We start from the raw sequence: 9,473 nt of genomic DNA on the forward strand, positions 1-9,473 counted from the left end.
AAAAACTTTGTGGCATATAAACATAAACTGCTAGCATGTCTGCTCGTGCTAACCATGAGACAGAAGAGACGATAATTAGTCTAGATGTGGACCGGAGATTCAATTTTCAAGCGGCCCTGATGACCATTTATTAAATGTCTTGTTAACTGAATATATTCAGCTTTATTGAAAAAAAAAAAGAGATTTTAATTGACCAGTTTGTGGTCATATGTTGGCTCAGGTTTATACCCTATCAATCTATGCTTTTATTGTTCCACTTTTGATCTGTAAAGTTATTGTTCCACTGTTGATAGAGGCTGTTCATTTGATTCTTAATTGTAATTAGGGACCGAAGCACTGACCAGTGCGAAGGACCCTATTGTTTTTCAAATGATCATTATTATTTTAATTTTTTTTTAAATTTTTCTCTCTTTGGAGCCATTTTTGACGACTTGAACGTGAATGAAAACTCATCAAAACCTCCAACGTCATTGGCTCTGGCGAAAAATGTGATATTTTCGCCATTTCGTAAAAGAAAATACTCAAAATGACTCAGTGGCGCCCCCTTCAAATTTTCAAAAGGGCCTCCCCATTGATGTTTTTTCGTCATACGTGCATGAACATTTCTATGCACATTAAGCATGCGAGATCTCACATAAAATCCTCTTACACCCATAGTCAAAACCAAACAGGAAGTCCGCCATATTTTTTTTGTGTGCTTCAAATTCGCGTTTCACAGGTTAGCTATTTGAACGAACTCTGATAGAATATTAGGCCTCTTTCTACTTATAATCAAAGTTTTTACTGCAATAATGTATTGTTGAATAAAGGTTTGATCACCAAATACAAAGGAATGATTAGATATCCATTGTATGAATGATTGTTGTTCACCTTTATATTATATCAGTTATTATATCATGTTTTACTCTAAGTGTTTTAATCCTATTGTTTGAGATTTTAGTTCAACGGTTAAAGGTATTCTGTGAAGAGGGCTTGCAGAAGTGAGTGCACATTCCAACATGTGTTTGATGTGGTCCTTTAAACTGAATCACTCACCACCAAATCAAACATAGGTTTAGTTTAAGGCCTTGAATAGTTAATCACTCACCCACATTGATAGGTTCAGTGGACCTTGATAGTTAATCACTTAAATGGTTTGTTGCTTAAAAGGAAATGATGACTAGACTAGATGTCTTCCTGTGATAAGAAACAGGCCAGGCAGGATGCGTCTTCCCCTATAGAAGGACAAAGGATTCGGGAGTATGATGCACCAATGAGAGAAGCGGAACCAAACATCAGGAGGCGCATAATTTGGAAAGCTGCCCAATCGGAGGAAGGAAACCGCATATTCTCAAATGCATAATTTGGTTAGATAATCTCTGTCTAATGTATAAAAGGGTTCAGGGAAAGATAGTTGGGGCTCAGACTTCATGAACTGACCAGGTATCTGTCTGTTGTCAGGGACACGTAGTGTTGAACCCAGAGACTCTGTAACTTCTATTCTTGATTCATCAGGTTAATAAACTCTGTTAACCTGAAAGGGACGTCTTCAGTCATTCCTCTCATCCCATCAAAAGAATACGCAGAGATTTGAGGTAATTATTTAGAGGAGTCAGATTTCTATTAACAACATAGGAAAAGTTTTAAATAGCAACTTTTATCCTTCGACTCCTACTAAAGCATTTTCTTCGATTGACTCAAAGTCAGTGTCAGTGTGTTCTTGACCTGTTGAAGATCTCTCGTTGTGCTCCGCACGTTATTTCGTCAAAGGGCGTGGTCAGACAGACGCGTTGTTTGTCACAAACAGGAAGTAGTTTGTTATGGGTCTTAATATAGGCGTAGAGTCACCAAACATCACACACATGATCTCAGTAGAATAATTAAATGACCCATGTTAGTATAATGAGTGGGCGTGGCTAAATCAGTGGCGCCCCCTTGAAATTTTCAAAAAGGCCTCCCCATTGAGGTTTTTTTGTCCTACATGCATGAAATTTTTTACACACATTAGGCATGTCAGGAGCTACGTGAAAGCCTCTTACAGCCATAGCCATAACCAAACAGGAAGTTTGCCATCTTTTTTTGAATGTAAGAAAAATGGCCGAAATTCCTTTTTCACATGTTACCTATTTGAACAAACTCCTCCAAAAGCCTTTATCCTTTCATTGTAAACTCTGTGTCTGTGTGTTCTAGACATGTTGAAGATGTCTCGTTGTGCTCCGCATGTAAGAAACTGCAGATCAATTCCCCTCCACACCACAAGGAGACACCTTGCAGTTCATAGTTGTAAAGGGCAGAACCTCCTCACCTATAAATAGAGGTCAGAAGAAGCTCTTCTCCCTTTGTTCACAAACATTTCTATAATGGACTGCTGTTTGCCATGTGTCTTTTGACCACCACCAATGTGAGTAAAAGATTTCTTTCTACTTTGGATTGTTTAAAGGATTGACATTTATTATTATTTGAACAATTGAAGTACTTAATTTGAAGATTGTGCATATTATTTGTTTGAAAAAATACTGTAATGAATTCATTTATTTTTTCTTTAGAACCATGGCAATCAGCAGTACAACTGAAGTGTAATATATGTTAAAATAAAAGGATTTAATTGAACAAAACTCCGTTTCCTGGTGGTGTGTGGCTCCAGTCGAACAATAACCTACAAATGGTCCTTCGAGCCGGAGACTGAGCCACACTCCACACAGTGACATTAAGTTTCTGAGAGATAGACTACTGGAATGGAGGAGACTGATGAACTCACAGATGAAGGCCAGGCTCTTTCTATTGAGACCATGGATGGAGCCCAAGGTGTAGCAGACTTAACCCAGCCTCACAAGGATGAAGCCACCCCCGAATTGTCTCAAGAATCATCTAATCCATCTCAACCAACTCAACAAACCGAGCCTAGCCACTTATCTGAGCCATTATTGCCAACCTATCATGAAGAAGTCCCTTTACCATCAGAAACTTGTAAATTATCAGCTAAGCCTCTTACAAGGTCCGTAACGTATGACCCAGGGGCTAGACCTAAAAGAATTAGACAACCCCCTGATTATTATGGAGTTGACATGCCCAAGCAGAAGGCCTCCACACTGTCCCATGGCTCACATAGTTCACACATCAAGAAGACTGATCACTCCAAGTCAGCCTTTAGTTTCCCTGTAAGCTCTCAGAGTAGTATGCATTCCAGGAGTAGCCAATCTTCAATTTTGAGCGATCTTCAAGCCAGCATTCTCAAGGAGAAGGAAGTAAGGGACGAGTTGGAGGAGCTTAAAAGACAAAGACAGGAGGATTCAGAGTTTGATGAACAGTGTAAATTGATGAGAAAGACAAAGCTGCTCAGCAGAAGCAGGAAGAAGCACATAAGGAGAGAGAGAGAGAATTGTCAGACAAGTTGACATGAACCGACAAATTCGTATTAAAGAAAAGGACCTTGAGTCAGCACAGCTTGTTTCTAGTTTTGTGAAACAGAATCTCTTTGAAGACGGTCAGACTGGAGGGGCCTTTTCACATGCTCCCCAGACTCTCCATTCTCCTCGAGGAAATGGAGCCACGTCTTCTTTCTATGATCTACCTCCCTCCAGAAATTTCACTCCTGCCCCCTCAAACTTCATGTATGCTTTCTCTCCCTCATCAGCCCCAGTTGCTAGTGAAGTTGAACCATTGTCCATCTCTGCTGCCTCTGTCCATGTTACACCCTTTCCCAGTGAACATGCTAAGGTGGCCCACTCAGCTCTGTTTACTCGACCATTGCCTGCACCTCCAGTCCCTGTCAAAAGCCCCAATTATACAGAGCCCAGGCCTGGTACCAAGCAGCCCACTTGCCCTAATAGTCTACCAACAATGCCAGTTGTGTTATCCCAGGAGCCACAATCTGCTCCCTTACAAGGTCAAATGCCCAATAGTATGGATCTGTTTATTGCTTCTGCCTATGGAATACCAAGGCCATCACTTCCTGTGTTTAAAAGTGGTCGGGAAGGTGATTTTGCCCCCCTGAAAATGGCTCTAGATAACCTCCTTGGAAGTCACCCACATCTTACGGAGCAGTATAAATATCAGATCCTCTTAGATCATCTTCAGCACCCAGGAGGCCACAAATTGGCCAGATCCAGCATGCATGATCCAAGACCATATTCCACAGCTCTCCTAGCACTCCAAGAGAAATATGGTCAGCCAAGGCTGCTAGTTCAGAGTGAAATTGGAGCAATCTTAAACTCTCACATTATTCACATTGGTAATGGAGAAGCCTTTGATGATTTCTCCCTTTCTGTGCATGCTCTAGTAGGAATGCTGCTGTCCTTAGAAGGTCCTGATGGCTCTGAACTAAGATGTGGATCTCATGTTGACAGACTGCTCAGTAAACTCCCTGTGCAGTACAGAGATGGATTTGTTGAGCACTGTATCCACCGTGGCATATTGACTGGACAGGCCAACCAAACATACTCCCTCCTTGACCTTTCAACCTGGCTACAGTCAAAATCGAGAGCCAAACGAATATCAGAAAGAGCTGTTGAACTTCACAAACAGGAAAACCCGCAAACAAGGAAGGTACGACAGCCCCCTAGACAGGTCTCCACTGTCTACTCATCAACAATGTCAACGAAGGACAGGATACATGGACTCAACACCAAAGTGAAGGTAAATGATAAACCTCTGCCCTACTGTCCCTACTGTAATGTCAGAGACCATTTCCTAGGTTTATGCACAGAATTCAAACAGCTTTCCAAAGATGACATTTTGAAATGGATCAGAGAGAAGGATAGATGCACTAAATGTGGGAGAATGCACAAAATGGACAAATGCACCTTAACTCATTCCCCGCCATTGACGAGATTTTCCGTCAATTGGTGTTTTCAGTCAAATATGATAGGGGGCGCTCTGACGGATGTTGTGAAAAAGTTACAGGACTGTGAGGTCAAAAACCAACAAACAAGACCACCCGCGGGAAAGTAGAGAAAAAAAACAAACATCTTCTTCGTCCTTATTTTCTAGCGGGCGGAGTTCGATCAGTCTATATGTGAGTTTGACGCGCGTCAAAAAGTAAACATTAGCCGTATAGATATGTGATAAAAGCTCTTGAACAGTACAAACATGCCGGCGCCAGCAAGGAAATATTCGGCTGCGGAAGGATAGAGTTAATTATAGGTACAGACTCTGATAATTAATTTTTTGACCTCTGTGAAACTGATCTGGATGAAGGCAGCAGCGAATGGAGGGATTCAGGAGCTACATTCAGACCTTCAGGACGTGTAAGAGGTAAGATATGATCACGTTATTTTTTGATTCACCGTGATAGCATATGCATCTGCTAATTCATGAGATAACGCGACGTCGAAATAACTCCGTTTTGTACATTAACTATGTACCAAACAAATTTTTGACGGACTTTTTATTGTAATTTCCAGACACAGAGTCCAGGTCTCCAAGGTCCAGACATACACGTAGGTGCAAGAGGTGAGTCATGATAACATATTTTATTTAGTTTGATAGTATGTTACTTGGATTGTATGATTATTAGATACTACAAGACAAGAGCATCTACTAATTTGTGAAAGAAGATAAAAAAGAAATAATTTAGCTTTCATTTTGTACACAAACTATTTACCAAATGAATCTTTGATGACATTTTACTGTCATTTTACACACAGAGTCCAGGGATTCAAGGCCCAGGTGTCCTTTATACAGAACTACCCAAGGTGAAAAAGGTAAGATATGATATGAAGAGGCCGAAAATTAACGTTCCTCTCTTTGTGCACATCACACTGTTGAATAAAAAAGTTGTCATTCTAATTATTTACAGGTCGAACACAGCAAAGAGGCAGAGGTCGGACCTGTGGATCTTATGGGCGTGGTGGAGATGAAGTACCTGGTGACCAAGCAAGAGGTCCTGTAAACCAGCCAGGTGCAGGTCCTGGTCCAGGTAATCTGATGTGGAAAGAAATGAACTGGCAGCCAAAAGACTTTCCTTTCACTGAGAATCCTGGACCTCTAAATGATGCTGCTGCTCTTGATCATATCATTCGTAAGCCTGACCTTGAAATGTACTGGTCTACAGATGACATTATGGCCACCCCCTACTTCAACATGGTCATGTCCCGCAACCGGTTTGAAATCATATGGAGATTTCTACACTCCAATGATTATGAATCAAGGCCAGCAAATAGCACTGACAGGTTGTACAAAGTCCACCCTGTCTTATATTACCTTGTATCTAAATTCTGTGAAATGTATCAACCTAACACCAACATTTGCATTGATGAGGTTATCCTTCTGTGGCGTGGACGGCTAGCGTTCAGGGTATACAATCCCCAAAAACCTGTCAAATATGGGTTCAAATCCTACATCCTTTGCGATTCTGACACAGGGTACTGTTACAACATGAAACCCTGTTGCGGAGAAGGCAGTTATATTTTAAAATAAATAACTAAAATAAATAAAAATGATTACATAAAATTATACATTTTCTTTGAATAGTGTAGCACTACAACATTTACAAACTATATTATACATTTTTCTTCTCTTATACACTCAGAACTACTATGTTTTCACAAACACTTAAATATTGGTTATTTTCAATAATAAAACATTAGTTGAACAAAAACCTGATCAAGAAGAGAGACAACTGTGTCTCCCAGGGAAGTGCCTTCTCCGCCAAAAATAATCAGAGTTTTTTTTTCAAAAGAAATAATGCCTGTTTTGTGATTTATCATGTTGTAATATTATAACAGCTTACATTTATGACATATTAGTGAGCAGCTTTAATTACAGCATAATAAAAGAGCACATTAACCTAATCTATTCTTGTCCCGAATGTTGTTAGTGAACAGACATGACGAATAAAAAATTAGAGCGGGAATTAGAGTGGGAACGAATAGAGAATGTATGTAATACTTAAATAAATAATTAAAATAATGTTTATTAAACTAATAGTAAAAATAATATTCATGCCTGAAACGTACACGTTTGAGTGAGTTTACAGTTAAACAGCTAAGTGAAATTCAGTTTTATGCGGGATTATGCAGTAGGAACCCCACAACGAACGTGCGTGTTTCAGTCAAGAATAAATACAAATGCTTTCAGTCAGTGGATTTTAACACACAGTCTAAAAACGGATCACTTAAATTCTCTCTTTTCGTTTTCTCTCCAATTTACTGCACTTTTTTATTGAGAAATGTATGTTGCAAACTATATACGAGAATAGATTACGTTAATACAGAATACAGAATATAACTGTAGACCTATGCATAAACCTGAATTAGTTTTAGGGAAAACAATAATAATAATAACAATAATTCACTGTATATACCTTTGTTGCTTTCTTGTTCTTGATAGCGGTGATTTTAATGTAAGTAGTCCCAAAAAAATCTCCTGAATGAAGCTTCTGCTCACCCAAGGGCGGAGTTTGTGTACCACGTGACCTTTAGCCCCATTTCTCTTGCCCCGTTAGGACTTTGTTAGGAATTGTTAGGACTTTGTTAGGACTTTGTTAGGAATTGTTAGGACTTTGTTAGGACTTCTTTGTTCGTGTTAGGACTTATGTTAGGACTTGTTAGGCAGTCCGATCGGCGAAGGGTACCGCAATAGGGTTTCATGTTGTAACAGTACCCTGTGTCAGAATCGCAAAGGATGTAGGAATTGAACCCATATTTGACTGGTTTTTGGGGATTGTATACCCTGAATGCTAGCCGTCCACGCCACAGAAGCATACCCTCATCAATGCAAATGTTGGTGTTAGGTTGATGCATTTCACTGAATTTAGATACAAGGTAATATAAGACAGGGCGGACTTTGTACAACCTGTCAGTGCTATTTGCTGGCCTTCATTCATAATCATTGGAGTGTAGAAATCTCCATATGATTTCAAACCGGTTGCGGGACGTGACCTTGTTGAAGTAGGGGGTGGCCATAATGTCATCTGTAGACCAGTACATTTCAAGGTCAGGCTTACGAATGATATGATCAAGAGCAGCAGCATCATTTAGAGGTCCATGATTCTCAGTGAAAGGAAAGTCTTTTGGCTGCCAGTTCATTTCTTTCCACATCAGATTACCTGGACCAGGACCTGCACCTGGCTGGTTTACAGGACCTCTTGCTTGGTCACCAGGTACTTCACCTCCACCACGCCCATAAGATCCACAGGTCCGACCTCTGCCTCTTTGCTGTGTTCGACCTGTAAATAATTAGAATGACAATTTTTTTATTCAACAGTGTGATGTGCACAAAGAGAGGAACGTTATTTTTCGGCCTCTTCATATCATATCTTACCTCTTTCACCTTGGGTAGGTCTGTATAAAGGACACCTGGGCCTTGAATCCCTGGACTCTGTGTGTAAAATGACAGTAAAATGTCAAACAAATATTCATTTGGTAAATAGTTTGTGTACAAAATGAAAGCTAAATTATTTCTTTTTTTATCTTCTTTCACAAATTAGTAGATGCTCTTGTCTTGTAGTATCTAATAATCATACAATCCAAGTAACATACTATCAAACTAAATAAAATATGTTATCATGACTCACCTCTTGCACCTACGTGTATGTCTGGACCTTGGAGACCTGGACTCTGTGTCTGGAAATTACAATAAAAAGTCCGTCAAAAATTCGTTTGGTACATAGTTAATGTACAAAACTGAGGGATATGTTATTTTGACGTCACGTTATCTCATGAATTAGCAGATGCATATGTTATCAGGGTAAATCAAAAAATAACGTGATCATATCTTACCTCTTACACGTCCTGAAGGTCTGAATGTAGCTCCTGAATCCCTCCATTCGCTGTCGCCGCTGCTGCCTTCATCCAGATCAGTTTCACGGAGGTCAAAAAATGAATTATCAGAGTCTGTACCTATAATTAACTAAAGCTTCCGCAGCCGAATATCTCCTTGCTGGCGCCGGCATGTTTGTACTGTTCAAGAGCTTTTATCTCATATCTATACGGCTAATGTTTACTTTTTGACGTGCGTCAAACTCACATATAGACTGATCGAACTCCGCCCGCTGGAAAATAAGGACGAAGAAGATTTTTTTTTTTCTCTACTTTCCCACGGGTGGTCTTGTTTGTTGGTTTTTGACCTCACAGTCCTGTAACTTTTTCACAACATCCGTCAGAGCGTCCCCTATCGTATTTCACTGAAAACACCAATTGACGGAAAATCTCGTCAACGGCGGGGAATGAGTTAAAATAAAAGGATTTGATTGAACAAAACTCAGTTTCCTGGTGGTGTGTGGCTCCAGTCGAACAATAACCTACACCGCATGTTATTTCGTTAAAGGGTGTGGCCACGGCGTACCATCAAACATTGATGTCTCGGCGCACCCCTATTTTAGCTTTCTGAAAGGCCTCCCCATAGAGGTTTTCTTCTCTGACATGCATGACAATTTTTTTGTATGTTAACCATGGCAGGACCTACAAAAAATCCTCTTGCACCCATGGTCAACACCCAACAGGAAGTCCGCCATATTTTTTTTGAGTGGCTGAAATTCGTGTTCACAGGTTAGC

Source organism: Symphodus melops (assembly GCF_947650265.1).
Source record: "Symphodus melops genome assembly, chromosome: 7".
NCBI classification, from domain to species: Eukaryota; Metazoa; Chordata; class Actinopteri; order Labriformes; family Labridae; genus Symphodus; species Symphodus melops.